Source organism: Anser brachyrhynchus (assembly GCF_964034855.1).
Source record: "Anser brachyrhynchus genome assembly, chromosome: 5".
NCBI classification, from domain to species: domain Eukaryota; kingdom Metazoa; phylum Chordata; class Aves; order Anseriformes; family Anatidae; genus Anser; species Anser brachyrhynchus.
Genome location: NC_137699.1, coordinates 9769606 through 9785027, shown reverse-complemented (window position 1 = coordinate 9785027; position 15422 = coordinate 9769606). Strand labels below are relative to the sequence as shown.

General features: G+C 36.2%; 1 protein-coding gene and 1 long non-coding RNA gene across 22 annotated transcripts in view; one reads left to right on the top strand and one right to left on the bottom strand.

The window, feature by feature from the left end:
* Positions 1-15422, top strand: part of ANO3 (anoctamin 3) — a 262541-nt gene that overhangs the window by 126327 nt on the left and 120792 nt on the right. Inside the window, exon 1 of one of the 21 annotated variants that reach the window (XM_080593080.1) lies at positions 13366-13461. The exons of the other annotated variants lie outside the window; for them this stretch is intronic. The gene's annotated coding sequence lies outside the window, so the exon portion shown is untranslated. Of the gene's footprint in view, positions 1-13365; positions 13462-15422 lie in introns of those variants that run through there. 21 annotated transcript variants of the gene reach the window in all.
* LOC308195537 lies at positions 8155-15410 on the bottom strand. Its single transcript, XR_013951597.1, has 2 exons — positions 13657-15410; positions 8155-9421 (listed from the first exon to the last, which is right to left on the bottom strand). It is a non-coding gene; the product is annotated as an uncharacterized lncRNA (long non-coding RNA).

Sequence of the window (15422 nt, the reverse complement as noted above, 5' to 3'; positions counted from 1 at the left end):
CCAGTGCTGTACTGCCCCAGCTGCTGCCAGGCCAATCACGGCAGAGACATCAGCCCAATGAAGGCTTGTCCCCACACACAGAGAGGAGCCCAGAGGCACGGTGGCAACCCCAAGTGCCCTGGGGTGAGTCCCAGGGCTGTCCCAGTGCAGCCATCGGTCCTGTGGGCTGGGGGCGATGCTCGTTACCATGGGTCGCTGGCAGCTGCTCTCTGGGGCACATTTGGGGATGCAGGGGCAGAGCATCTGGGGACTGTACCAGACTTACCAGGGGAAGAAGCAAAGCAGGAAAAGAGGGATCAGCATGGTTTGGGATCAGCGTTTTACAACCACAATAATTTATTTCTTTTTCATGTGCAAAAGCAAGGATTTTTCAGCAAAAAAGTTTTGCTTGGCAGTTTGCTTATATTGCAATAAGTAGGTGCTGTTGTCTTTCCAGCAATCGCCAATGCATTGCTCATGCTGTTGTGAGGTACCTTAGCATGTAAGGTTGAGCAAAAAAGGAGGAGAGAATTTTCAGAAGCACAAATAGTCCATAAGAATAAATGAATAATGCACAGGAGCTTAACCATATTGCTATTAATAATTCACACTTTTCAGAAATGCAGAGCTTTGAAGTTGCTGTTTGAGGAATCCAGCATCTAAGTAAAATGGAAAAGCTGAATGGAAAAACAGCCTGTCAAAAGGAAGCACTTACTACTGCTGTCTTGCCTGAAAGCTGCTTGGGCTCAAAGGTCCATCACAAAAACTTCGTGACAATTGATTTGGAAGCTATCTTGAGCATCCTTGAACATTAAAAATAAATAAATACATTTATGGATGGACTCCACACAGAAGCCCCACGTACTCTCACTGATAGCAATGGGATTTCAGTGCTGTGCCTGGGAATTTGACTTGTGAATGAACTACTTTTTAGGATATTACTCTGAAGTAAAAATAACATGCTGTTAGGGATCAATCCCAGCTTGCTTTTCTTTTGTACTGTAGGAAAGGAGCCTCTCCAACTTTCAGTTGCTATATGTTGTAGGAAATCTAGAAATAAGGATGAGTTTGACTTGCATTTGCTTGACTTGCAGCAGAAAATTATACTGCCCATTGCTTAATTAGCCTGCAATGATATGTTTGCGTCTGGAAGGTTTACAGAGCTTCTGTAACATTTTCAGTAATTGGAGTAGCAAGATTAAGATGGAAGCAAAATAAATAGGAAGGAAGCTATGGTGATCCTCAGCTAAGGTTTAACATGAGAACTCGTGAGTTACTAATAAATATATTTAGACTGCTAAAGGGTTTCTTTGTTTTTTAGATGACTAAGAAGCCTGACTATGAGTTATAAAGTTATCCTAAATTAGTTCAGGATACTTATTAATAGGTTTTCGTAATTTTTTCTGCTTTTCATTGTCATCACATATTGGTTTTCTGCACAATTTGCATAGTGAGAACAGCAATTAAAATGGAATGAGCTAATAGAAATAAATATGTGGTGCTTAAAAAATAAATAAGACTTGTACATTGTAGAAGCAATGCCTGCTTGCTTGGCGATGTAGACAAGCGCCACAAGTGCAAATCACGTGAACCACCAGATTTCTCACAGGATGAAATGAACCAAAAAGTGCTTTTTTTCTGAAAAGCCAATATTCATTTTATTTGAAAAGAGTTATACAACAACTCTGTACTGTTGTCTGAATACCTATCACAAGAAATCAATATCACCGTGGCTTTGCAGTCTTGTGACATCTTAGTGATTTTATTTTATTTTTATTTATTTTATCATTTCTCGTTTAACCTTTATTAGACTTAATGATGCAGTTTGGTAAGATTTGGAAATTAATGCTTCTCTTTAGATCACACAGGACTTCCCTAGACCTTTCTGATGCTGCTGCATCTCTCCCAGGTGTGTCAGTCGGTCAGGCAAATAGCCGCCATCCTGCCCCCCTTCAAATCCTGCATCACTTCGGCAGCAGGATGAGTGAGCTGCTGCTCTTGGAGGATCTGACCACGTCTGATATGCTCATGGTCAGCTAAAGCAGAGAAAGGAGCTGTGCTTGTTACCTACTATTTCTATCATCTAGTTTATATGTAATCTCATAGAAATCTTTCATTTCAGATCTAGTGGACATCCGCAGGTATTCACGGTCAGAATTTTTATCCAGATGGAATCCAAGTTTTTTTTAGCAAGATGGAATGAAAAGGCAAGGGACTTGATGAAAGCTGCCATTCAATGATTTTTTTTTCCTTTAAGAAGGAAAAAAAAAAAAAGAGGAAAAGAGGAAGAGAAAGGCCTTGAAAAGAAATCTGCCTTAGAAAAGAAAACTTAGAAAAGCATTTTTATAAGTGCTGAATTCTGTCTGAGGTTAACAATCTCCACTCAGGTCCTGCAGTTGTTTTAATTTCTTTGAAAGTAGCCTTGGGCTGGTCTGAAAGTCTTGTAATAAAAAGAAAATTAACTAACGTCTTTGGTATGGGTGGTTAATGATTAGTACAATCAGTAAAAGTATTAGGCATGTGACTTCTAAACTAAATACTTCATAAAGTACCAGGAAAAAGAAAAGAGAAAACTGGAAAAAGAGAAACAGCTGAAATCTGGGTATTTTTTAAGATGTCACATAAGTTTCAAAATTCAACCTGAAAGAAAGAGCACTCAGGTTGGTCTTCAGTCTCTCCTTTTTTTTTTTTTTTCAGTGTAAAGCAATTAATTCAAAAATACAGAAATCATTAGGTAAAAACAAAAGGCAGTGGAAGAAATAGAAATGTGATGCTTGCCCATGAATGGGGGGGTGGAGGGAAGATGACTTTTGTAGTTTAGAGTACATCAGTGGGAACAAGAATATAAAGGCTGTGCTGTGGATTTTTTTTTTTTTAGTTCTACTGTAGAAAAAAAAAATAGAAATAACACTTGCTTTATTTTCTAACTTTTAACTGTGAACAGTTCTCCTGTTCATGCTGAGGCTCCCAGAAGACATGGATTTTAAGGCATCAACTTCAAGTGCTATGCAGAGGTGGAATAATTAGGATATCATTATTTTAATTTTCTTTCTGGTTTTGATAATTATTCACTTGTTTCTACTGCCAGTCACTTTCTTTTTACTGGATTTTTTAATAAGCTGACTTTAAAGCTGCATTAGTGTGACCATTTAGAGGAGCTGATGATGTTTCGAGAATATTCTGGTCCCCTGAAAATGTGGTCTTACCGTGGCAGACTCACCATTTTGAACATTTCTGACCAGTTCTGGTGGTGGAGTTACCAATTGATGAACAGGTAACCAAAAAGCATAAAGTGACAGAAGGATTCCAAGGATACTTCACTTGGTGTCTGGTCAACTGGGAAATGCTGTCAAGAAAGTATTTAATAAATTGAAGCTGTAATATAGAGCCAAAGAGAGAGGGTTTGTCTCTGAAGTGATCAGGCAATCTAATTTTATAAACCTGCAGGTGTTGGAAAAAATACCACATAACACCAGATAGCAGAACATATAGCGAAGAGCCAAAAGAAAATTAGTGGCTTTATGCTATCTGTTGATGCCTGAAATGGTGGGTGTTAGAAATGATGGGAATGAAAGTGTGCGCCTCACCAAGGACGAGAAGACTTTATTGCTAGGCTTCCCTACCACATCAATATTTATTTTGGTGTTGTTCCTAACTAGGTCCTTCTGTGTGACCAAAGCATGGTTAAAGCTTTGGTAGCAGTCTCTTTCTGTTGAGCACGAGAAGGTATTTCTTCCTCTGCACTCATCTGCAGATCCTTGTGTAACACTGGGGCCTACACAGCCTATTTCTGTGTAGTTAGGAGATTTTAGTTCATTTCCAGAACACTTGTTAAGCCGCCAAATATACATTTATATGTCCTGTACACATAACCATACCTCAGAGAAACCATCTACAAAAAGATGCTAGCCTCTTCAACCATCACTTGTACGTTAATCATGTCAGCAGTAATACACTGTGAGGAAGAAAATCATGTCAGCTGAATTCAAACCAGTAGCAGTTTTGTCCAAAATGTTTCATAGATTGCATCAATAATATCTCCAAAAAGTATACTTTCAAGAAAAATATATTTTAGTTAAGAGATTTTAGCCTTTAACCTCTTAGTTTTAGCTTTACTAGGGTATTTTGCTCTTCTTTTTTCTTCTGTTCATTTAAAATTCATTGTTTTCAGGATTAGCAAAGGGAGAGGAATAAAATTCCTTTTGCGTGTTTTGTTGTTGCTACTTCTCCCATTCATTTTTACTCCCTGTGTTTATGAGATGGTAATTTCTTAAAGTTTCTCACAGGAAAGTGTGTATTAGAGTAGTTTTGGTTATGTGCTTTCTTTTATTTGCCTTTTTTTTTTAATTTTTGTGTTCATTTCTTGTAATAATATATCTTCTGTAATCACAATGTCTTCATTACTGATTCTGTTGAATTTTCATTTTATATTTGAGAAATGAGCGCTGAAGTAATCTTAAAAAATGTAGAAATTGTCTATAACTGTTGGATGAAAACACGTTTTATGTTAAACAGTAAATGATGAGTCAGTAATTGTGTTATGTTTTTTAAATGCATACTAAAACGAGTCAAAAAGCAGATGCAAATCTGCATTTCTCTTGCAAGTAATTCTGGATGTTGCTGGACAAGTGAATATGCAGTTGTAAGTGAGCAGTTCATTGTATGTTGTTATTGAGAACTTTTTCTTTTTTTCCAATGTAAAATTTAGCCTTATGGGTACTAATAAAGTAATAACTGATTATTGAGGCCTAGTATGCTAAGAAGTAAACCAACATAATCCCTTTGATGCGAACTACTTCAGTATCTATCAGCAGTACACTATAGCTTTAGGGTACTGATAGCAGGTTGCCTATTCTTTGTCCAAGTTTTAAAACGACAGCACTTCTGGTCCAATTCAGATTTGTAAAATATGTTCCTAGTCTTCAGTTTTCACAAGAACCTGACCAAAAACCACAAGTCATTTATAGACAGACAGTGGCTGAAAAAATCTCACTATACTAATTAATCGCTCTTTTTCATTTTCATCTTTTCCTAATAATTCACTAGTTTGGGCATCCAATAGGTAAATGCTCTATCATACTGCTATATAGAAGCCAATGCAGACAGAACTATTGATGGCTCCCATCCAAGAGCCCACAAAGAGACAGAGAAAGAGAAGATCCCATGCATGCTGGTTATATCCATGGGAATATTTTTTCCCAGTGCAGGAAAAATCGCTACTTGTCAATGTAGGAAAATGGTACTTCTTTAATAAATGACGTGTGAGAAGTTATTCTGTCAGGAAAGCATTGATGTGCAATCCTTCTATTTTTCTGTGATGAATTTCTCTCAGTTTAATGCAAATCTGCCTTGTAAACCTTTGATAAAGTAGTGCCGAGGGATTAGGTTTTGCATGAATTTTGTTTTATGAAAAAGTGTTATCTTGAGGCCAGTACTAGGAAATGGGACAACTGCTTAAGGAACAGAGCTGTTTCTCAGTCTCATAGTTGTAGATGCTGAATGAATACATGGCACAAAGTCAATTTTCCCCAAGTAGTATTTTTTCCAGTGCAGGAGGTTATGTGAAAACTCAGTCTGATAATGGGAAACGAACTGCCTGAAGTGCAGCATTGACTCTCTTCTGCAGTGAGATTTTGCACAGAGCTGTCATCTTGCTGTTTGGAAGCTGTTGCTTCGTTGAGACTAGATGCAGCTGGAGTATTGCGTATATAACTGTAACTGCAGAGTTCAGGCAACTTTGTATGTAGCCAAGTTCTCCAAAATGGACATCAATATTTTTATTAAAAAGTGTAGGAGGAACAGCACTTCTCAAAAGACCACTTGGGCAAATCTAAAGACTCAGGATTTCTATTTTTTCAGATTTTACAAATTTTTATGTTTTTCGCAGAACTCTAAAATAAGAAGCTATTATTTAATAAGAAGCTATTAACTACCACAAGGTAAAAAATTATACACTTATCTTTAAAATAACTGCATAAATACTACGAAATGGTAGACAGATATTTCATAGCACCGTAGAATGGTTTTGGTTGGAAGGGACCTTAAAGATCATCTAATTCCAACTTTCCTGCCACAGAACACGTTCCACTAGACCAGATTGCTCAGTTTGAACAGTAAAATATCCCTAACAAATCTTGTGAAGATAGAGTTCAGTGGGATCATCTGCCATATTACTTTGCAGTATTAATCTTACAGAAACAGAAGGTAGAGTTTTAATTTTAATTGGTGTAATTTTCAGTAACAGACACCTTGAATTTGATGGAGGTCTGACTAGCAAAGGTAATTTCCTTGCAGGAAACTCTTTGCAAGTTGTGATCATGTCAAAGGACATCTCAACCCCTTCACAACTTCTCTTTTTTGTGTTTTTTTCTTTCCCCATTAGTTTGCAGAACTCAGGACACTATTCTTAATCTGTAGTTGTTGACTTTGTTTCCCCTTCTGTTGTCGTATTTTGAACTTCCAGTTTCACTTCAAATAAGTATATAATATATATATTTATATATCATCTTCATTCTGCCGCAATTGCTCTACTTGTTTAACCCCTTCTGCTTCCATTATTTTTCTTTTTTTTTTCCCCCTGATGAAAAGCTTCTGGAATTGAGTAAGAATTTGGGTCGGAAGGTACCTCTGGAGGCATCTATTCTAAAATTCTGCTCCTAGTAGCCCAGCTTCAAAGCTATGTCATGTTGCTCAAAGCCTTATCCAGTCAGGTTTTGAAGATCCACTGTTCCAGAGCCCTCTCTGTCTCGGTGTTTCACTACTTGCGCAGTGAAGAATAATTTCCCTATGCCTGTTGGAAATTTTCCCTTCTGCACCTTGTGGCCTCTTGTCCTTTTGCTGGGCATCTATGTCTCTCTCTTCTCTGTAACTCCCCTTTTTAGGTGGTGGACTTACCTGCAAATAGTGGAGTGGACCTGCAGTTAGCTTGTCTCTCAGACTTCTCTTTGCTGTGCTAAGTGTTGGTTTCTCCTATCCCGTACATCCCAGCTTCTTAACCGTCTTGGTAGCCCCCCACTGGAGTCTCTGCAGGGTGTAGATGTCTCCTGTACAGGCAGGACCCCAAACTGGGCACTGTTCCAGATGTGGCCACAGCAGCATCAAGGGAGGGGAATATTCTCTTCCCATGGTGTGCCGGCTGCGCTTTTGCCAAAGTAGCTCAACAAGGACTCAGCCTTCATTTCTGCAGGGGCTCACTGCTGACTGCACTGGGAGTCAACATTTTGGTAGGTGTGCTGACAGCTGCTATGGCCAATAGCCATCACCATTAATTTCTAAATTAAATTAATTATAGTAAGTATATCTTGTTCGCTCCAACAATTATTACAGCTTTCACCAACAGTCATTGAAAAGAAATACAGATGTTTCTATCCTTTGACCAGATGGGGGATGATGACTGATTTGGCTGCTGGACTGGCTAGCTTTCGTCTTGAGATGCCGAAACTTTTTAAGGGTTTGAACAGGTAGCAGGTCATATAGAAAACTTTGGTTTCAAGGCTCCAAATACTGAATGCCCTTTAATTTGACATTTTGGCTGCAGTCAGAAGTTCTCAAAGGTGTGGATGACTCATGGAAGGGCAGGTCATCAACTATAGATGAGCTCTGCTGGTTTTATTTATTTTAAACCCAACATACTGAAAGAGTAGTGCCTCAAAAGTTGCCATCAAAACAAACAAACAAAAAAAGCCAGCACTTAAAATCAAGTAATGTATTCTACCAGTAACAAAACAAAAAGAACAAAACCCACCCTCCCCAAAGCAACCTTTGAGTTTGTTTGTTTGTTTGGGATGGGGGGAAGCACTAATAGCACATTTCCCATTAGTTTGTTGGTAATAATTTGCCTGTCAGATGTCAGGCTCTATCAGAAATTTGCGTGCTTAAGAACACTGAGCTGCTAGGGAAAGTGGTCCAGCCTCCTGGAGTGAAGTAGAGTTTGCAGAGAGAGCTTTGCAAAACATTGAAGGCAACTGCGAGTGCACTAAAGAGGAGCAGTTATGTCTAACAGAAGCAGCTAATGAGCCTAAAGAGATATAAAATACATATTTGTGACCATAGCTGTTCAAGTTGTTGAGGGAGCCAGAAGGATTTAGATGTTGTTTGCCACAAGGCGGTATTGTCTGATACTAGTTTGCAACAAGAAGTATGAACTTATTTTTTTTGCAAAGCCTTTTTGTTTACAGTGTTTTATTTTTTTTTAAGAAGTATATGTATATAATAGTGTATATATAATAAAAGCTTTGTGACGCTATTAAACCGTTCTGTTATTGTGTACTGATATCACATTAGATTCAAATCACTTCAAGTATGTGCTGGCTAAACCCAAAGTTACATTTTTTTTATTTTTACTGGTTGTGTTTGAAAGAAAAGTTTCTGCTAAAAATGTTTTTTTGATGATTGTTAACAGTGGCTGTATTGAATAGACATAGCTTTACTGGACCTTTACAAGAGTTTTATTTATGAAGATCACATTAATTTTTCAGTGAGATCAGAATTTTTAAGACACCTTCACTTGACACAATTACATGGAATAAATCCAACACTTTTGTATGCAATGACTTCTCAGATGTTGCATCTAACATCCATTTCTACAACATAGATTTTGTAACGGCAAGGCATGTTTTATATTTAGCTCAAGGATCCGTCTCCTAAGCGTACAAGAGTTAGTTTGCCAACCGGAGTTCAGTCACCATTCCATCCTCTGCACAACTGAAGATCTTTAAGAAAATTTCAGTTATGGAAATGTAAACTTTCTTGTTACTGCTTCTTCCAATTTTGTTTGGCAATACTAGGAGGTATGTGATTGCAAGCAATTTTCCATTCAGCTTTTTTTTTAGGCGAACAAAGCTCTGAAGAAGTCAAAATTTTTAAGTAGCAGTTTTTAAGATGTATCTTAAAATTTCATTTGATTGGACAATGAGTTGAAAATTAAAATTCTGTTCTTACTGCTTGATCTTATTGAATTAATTCTTATTTTTGCTATAATACCTGCCAGTATCTAATCTGAAAGACTTGAAAATGCAAGTCTCCAAATTCTTCTTTAAAAATAATAATTTAACGTAAAAATGTCTACATATATTTTGGATGCTCTAGTTATTTTGTTGTATAAAGTCTTGAGGTCATCTTCTTGAAATCAGTAGAGTTATACCCTTCTAAAAATAAAATAATACATATATCCTTTTATTAAGTTTTATTTTTCAGATAAATTAGATGATATTTATTTACATTATCATCGATATTTGTTGTTTCAGTAACAAGTCCAGCAAGAATGTAATCAAAATGAACAGTTAGTGATAAAGTGTTTCTAAGGATAGTGTGAAAAGGTTTTCCATCAGCAGAATGTCATTTCTTTAGTATCCAGAAGCAGCATTTGAAGTCAAAAGCTGTAAGATTGTGAAGACAGACAGTTGGAATCACTGCAGCAGAAATATTTAACCTTTTGGCTTTCCTGCAAGTACAGAGTAAGATTAGTTTTTATTTTATCTCATATTGAATCTAAGCATTTAATCAGATACAGTACTGTAGTATTAATTCAGTAGCAGGGCAGAAAATACATTTGGTGAACTTGGTTCATTTGTGAAGTTTTGGATTTCTTTTTGTGGTGTAAGTGGAAATGTAGTTGATATTGAAAGCTATTTTTCTCTTTATATACCACTCAAATTTCAAATAAGAGCAATTATTTTGCCTTACTACGTACATTAATTGAGGGAAGAAAAGATGAAACAATAGTATTGACATTTCACATTCTGTTCTAAAATGCCTTCCTATTTCTTTTGCAATATTACCTGAACAAATTTAAATGCAGAATAGTGAGTGCAGCTGCATAGCTTTTGGTTAAAGCCAAGTAAGAATACAGAAATTTTACAGTATTAAAGGAGTGATCTATTGAATTAGTTCACAATAAACGTTTTTGTAAGATGTGGATTCTTCCCCATGTTTCTGGCAGCCAAACTCCAAAACACTTGAAAACAATGAATACACGTAGGATATTCACAAAACTCTTCTCTTGCTTTGGTCTTTCCCTCATAAAATAGCATCTTTTTTTTTTTTTTTCCCATGCCTTTTCTCTGTCGTCTTTTAGGTGAGGAAAACTCACCAAATTGTCTTATATGCATTAAAAATTATCGTCCCTTAAAACCAATTGTCTGATTTTTAATTGTTTACTAGTTGATGGTATGTAGCCCTCCTTATCCCGTCATGGTAAGAATTTCATTTGCATCAGTTTATTCAAGACAGTAGAAGTTACTTGAGACTCTTACAACTTAAACCCTCAAATCGTTATGTATCTGCATCCCTGCCTTCACTGTCTGGAAATACAGTCAAATCTTTACAATGTTCAAAGCAGCTGTATTCCACTTGTGGTTAGCAAATCATTTATATGATTTCAAATGTGAGAGTATTTTCTTTCTACTAGCTTATTTTATAGCATGTCTGTTTCAGAGAAAAAATAAATAGGAAAAAAAAAAAGTATTTGTTGTCTTACATTTCATCACTCCTGACAAATTTTATGAATGTAATTCTAACCATTAGTTCTGGAAAGTGTGTGTCAAAATGAGATAAAAATTTAAGCAGATTAGATTTTTAACGTGTTTATGAGAGGGAACTGCTTTCTTGCCTGAGACTTTGATTATCAGGAACACTTTTTGACAAAGATCCCTAAATTCAAGGATACTCCTTCTTACAGAAATCTTCTTTATAGGTTACTTCCAAGATATAGAAATCACTGTTCCTTACCTAAATAATTCCATTTTTATAGTTCTGCATGCCCAGCTCCCATAATTTTTATTTTTTTTGCTTCCACATTAACTTACTTATGTTGAAATAGTACAAAAATACCTCACATAGTGACAAAGGTTTAATTTTCTGAGGAATGAAGTGCCTCACTCTAGTAATGAAGTCTATGTGCTCATGTCTACACCATACAATGTAACATGGCTTCTTTATTTTTTATTTTAGAAACAATTATTGGTCAGCATAGAATTTTGTGAGTGAAATATTAAGCTTAAGGGTTTCATTTGATAACTTAAATAAGTAGATCATTAATTGCACAGAGTATTCATTTGGTACCTTAAATAGATCATTAATCGCACAGAGTATGTGATGATATTAATTCTAACATCAAAACTCTAAGAGCACAGTGAGGCAAGTTTTGCAGTGGGAGAGATATCTTTTATTAGCTAGTCTAATTAGAAAAGTTAGACAAGCTTCTAAGCATGTAAGCAGTTTTTAAAGTCTTAAATAAAAGCTGCGAACTTCAAGTTTAAATAAAAAAAAGTTGTGAGATTAGTAACGTATTAAACAGCGTCCACTATCTTGTCTTTCAGAAGGTCTAATTGATTTAACTGAATTTTAAATTGATCATGGGCTTCTTGCTATTTGATAACTTTTATGCCACTGTGGTTACGAATTTTATGCTGTGATATTGGAAGGCTGTGGGCATGCACTTGTTTTATTATAGGAAAGTTTGATGTTAATGAAATAATTTTCAAAATCTTGAATACTTGTCTGTTAACTTTGAGCACACCAGTAGTCCTCTCAGATAATGGGTGGCTCTGTGTATTATTAAGTTGAGGCTATGGAGCATTGCAATGTAGTAGTTAAGGAGGTAAATGCTAACATAAAAGCTAGGTTGAAACTTTTTCGGATTGCCTGTCTCTGTTTCTAGGTATGAAGTCAAACAATTGAGGGTTAATAGAAGTATTAAGTTATGTACTGAATAGTTTCAAAGTACATTTTACTTTCAGAATACCTTCCACTAAATTTTATGCAACTCCAGCTGCAGTATCTGTTGAGAGCTGCTTGCTAAACAAAGTCAGAAACTATTTTTTGATGCGTATTTGAATTTAATATCTGTGAATTTTTCTGCCTTACCCAGAACATCTTCTCTCTCTCGTATTAAACGTGATTTTTTTCTTCTTCTGCACTCCATTATCCTCTTAACTTTTCACAAATGAATACTTTCTCTATTACCAAATGTTCTAACAAACAGATAAACAATATAGTAGCATCACCTATGATTAATTTCTTCTTTTAGCGTTAGATAACTATATAGCAACAGAAAAAAAGCATATTTTCTGGAGCATTTTATACAGAGTAAAATTGCAGCCATTTTGCTGTGCTGTCATCTTCTTGTAAACTAATTCTCTTTGATGTGACCACAGTATATTATATGAAAATATGTTCAGTTCAAAAACTGGGCTAAGCAGGAGGTCAGACTAAAATCTTTTTCTAAGAATGAGTCTAAAATCTGTCTCACTCTTAAAGGATAACGTAATATGCATGATAGGTTCAGGAGGATGCTTTGTTTGTAGTCACAATCTAGTACAAAGTCTACAATCTAGTTTATAATCTAGCTCAGTCTTTGTAGCTAGATCCTGTTCTCTGTTTTCAGTGGAAGAGCTTTATCTGGAAAGACCTTTTGTCATCTAAACTAATTTCTTGTGTGTGTGATGTTTCAACTTTCTGTGAGAAGAGATGCAGTGGATATTATGAGATGTGACAAAATAGCGGTTAAAATGTATTTGCACTTGGGTTTAATATAGAGAAATAGAAATTATGTTCCAGCTGAGCAATTTTGCCATTTCATAAAGTTAAAAAATATTCATAAAATACATTATTCTTGATTTCTTAAAAGACATTATTCATGAAAGGAAAAAATATCTTAAAGTAATACAAAAATCTAAATTAGGTGCATAGATGAATAGAGAAAACTTGCATAGTTCTGTACAGTTGGCTTAATTGTATTTGTTGAAAGGATATCATTTTCTTTTTAAATCACAGACTTGAAAAGAGCACTGGTAATTGTTTTTCAGATACTTAACCTTTAGAGTTTTTAAGTGCCTTAGTAATGATCTCAACTTTTCCCCTGTAATTTTGGAAAATTATAAAATTACAGATTTTTAAAATAGCTCTGTACACCTCCACAGCATGTCTCAAGAGACATTGAGCTGTCTTACGTGGGCCTGATGTTCAGGTAGGTGACTCGAAATTGGTACAAAGGTTGCTGAAGGGGGCTAAAGAAAGCCATCTAATTAACAGGCTTTTCATTGTATCTTGCTCTAAGAAGTCTTTGTCACATGCTAAATCTCGTCAGTCACTGAAAGCTAGCAGGGAGCTACACCACAGTTGGTAAAGAAAAAATTCTTTAGTTCTGCAGCATCACCAGCTGTGGTGATTTGCAGGCAAACAAGAGTTGCACGGCGATGAAATCCATTTTCATCATGTGCTGGTAGCTCATTTCTGGCCTATAAGCAAGAGAATCACATCTCAGTTTGTGTGCACAAACATGTGAGAACATAGACTGAATTTCACTTGCATAGAGGCAAACTGGCTACTGGGGTTAAGGACAGTTTTCTGTTCTAGGTGCCACAACTTGTCAATTCTTCTAGGTCTTGTATCGGCTTGGTCAGCCTTTGTGTGCCTCTTTCTGTAACCTCAGGCTTGCAGTCATCCACTTCTGTACCATATCTGAAGGCATTCAGGAGAAATGTGAGTAACTGGTTCTAAATAGTGCTATGCAATACTTGGGTTTTACTGGTTCTGTCACCAGTGTTCACTTTATACAACATTGAAAGTTGCCATTTTAAAAAGTTCTGGAGTTATACTAGATTTTCACATGAATGAGTAGACCTACATAACAAGCAAATTCAGAAATTATTGTCCTAGAAATGCGTCTGAGCTTACCTCATTATCTACAGATACCTGTAGGGAGCGGAGGCTGCAGGCATCTTCAGTTTAGAACCAAGGAAGTCTCGGCTGGCTTAAGTTCCTCAGCAGAACTTGTCTGCACAGTGTTTCTAGTGTTCTTCCTCTGTGTCATGCTTTTCAGTGATGAGGTGACTGTGAAAAAGCTGTCTCTTTTAATTACAGACATTATTAATTAGGAGAAATGGAGATTGTTTTCATGAGGTAGTTAATTGGTGTAGCCATTAGTAATGACAGATGTTATGCTCTCTCAGGGCTTTATATTCTTCATGTTAACCTTACCAGGAGTGTTTTTAAAGTAGTAGTAAAATATATGTGCTTTTTCTGCAAAATCTTTTTTACCCTTAATAATAAGACCAAAGCATTTCAGATAACCATGTGACAGTGAAAAAGTATCACCACGGCAGCTGAAAAGCAAACTGTCGATATACAGTGCGCTTAAAGAAAAAAAAATGCTATTAAGTTAAAAACATATTGGACTGAATTCCTTCAAGACTGAGCTAAGTAATTTATCTACAGCATAGCTATTGCATACATAGACATTGTTTCAGCTTCCGACCAGTGCATACGCTCTGGGATCCAAAGGACGTCATTCGAGGGAGTCTCTACTTGGGGCGCATGGGATCAGGTGCTGCAAGTCGGTCTGTCTGATGTGTCTTCCTGGTTTTTTAGAAGAAGAAACGGATGCTAACAGATAACTGCAACAAATTACTGAAGCAAAATTGTTACTTAAAATAAAATAAATGGGTGAATGCATCTTTGACATAGTCAGTCTCAAGAGAGAGATAATTCAGAACCTGAGGATCTGAAATATTTAGAAATTGAACTTCTAAATACTTGAAGCAATTGGGTCACTGATGGAGTACATGATACAACTCAAATCATTTAAAACAGTTTTGCTTTTATCCTATCTTCTAGATGCAAATAGGAAATATGCCAGGTGTAGTTAGGAAAGAATGTAAACATTTTCTCTTACGGGAAGAAAAATATGACAAGTAACTGGAAGACATTCATGCTGCCAGTCCTTCCTTGTCACATTTTATAGTAGAAATAAGACTCAAAAGTAGTTTTATTTTCTAACCAGTAACAGTTAAATATAGTGATGGGCCTCCTCTTGAGGGTTAAACAAAATCCACAATATTATCATTCATCTTGTGCCAAAAATAGTGGTTTTGTTCAAACAAAAGATAGCACCAGCAAGCTATGAAAACCTTGTAAAATGAGCCATTGAAGGCTTGAAGTGTCTGTCTACTGGCTTAATCAAGTAAGAACACGAAATTTATATTGGGCAGTATTACTAAAAACTAGTTGTTTCAGGACATCCCTCTGGTTGTTGCATAGTCACAATTCCAGTAATACAAAGCAAATTACTCTGGGCGAAACTCCATCGGATAGAAAGGAACTGTGGGAGCAGCGCTTCCACCATACAGACTGCATTGAGAGGGGAAGCGAACAGCAATGAACCTAAGTTGCCAGTGTAAAATTCAAATGGCTAATAAGGCAGCTAATGTAATACCAGTGGTCAGTAGGGTTTAAAGGCATCAAGAAAGCATTAAAAAAAAAACTATCACAAATGACATAAAGTGAATAAGATGCTGCCATAAGGGAAAGAGCCCTTATTTGTTACAGGCTGAGATCGTGAAGGGCTACGCAAGGCAAAATAGTAAATATTTCTGTGTTTGGAATGAAGCAGAATACAAACATTGATGTGATGCTGTGCGAGGAATAGAAAGTTTAGCTTTTGT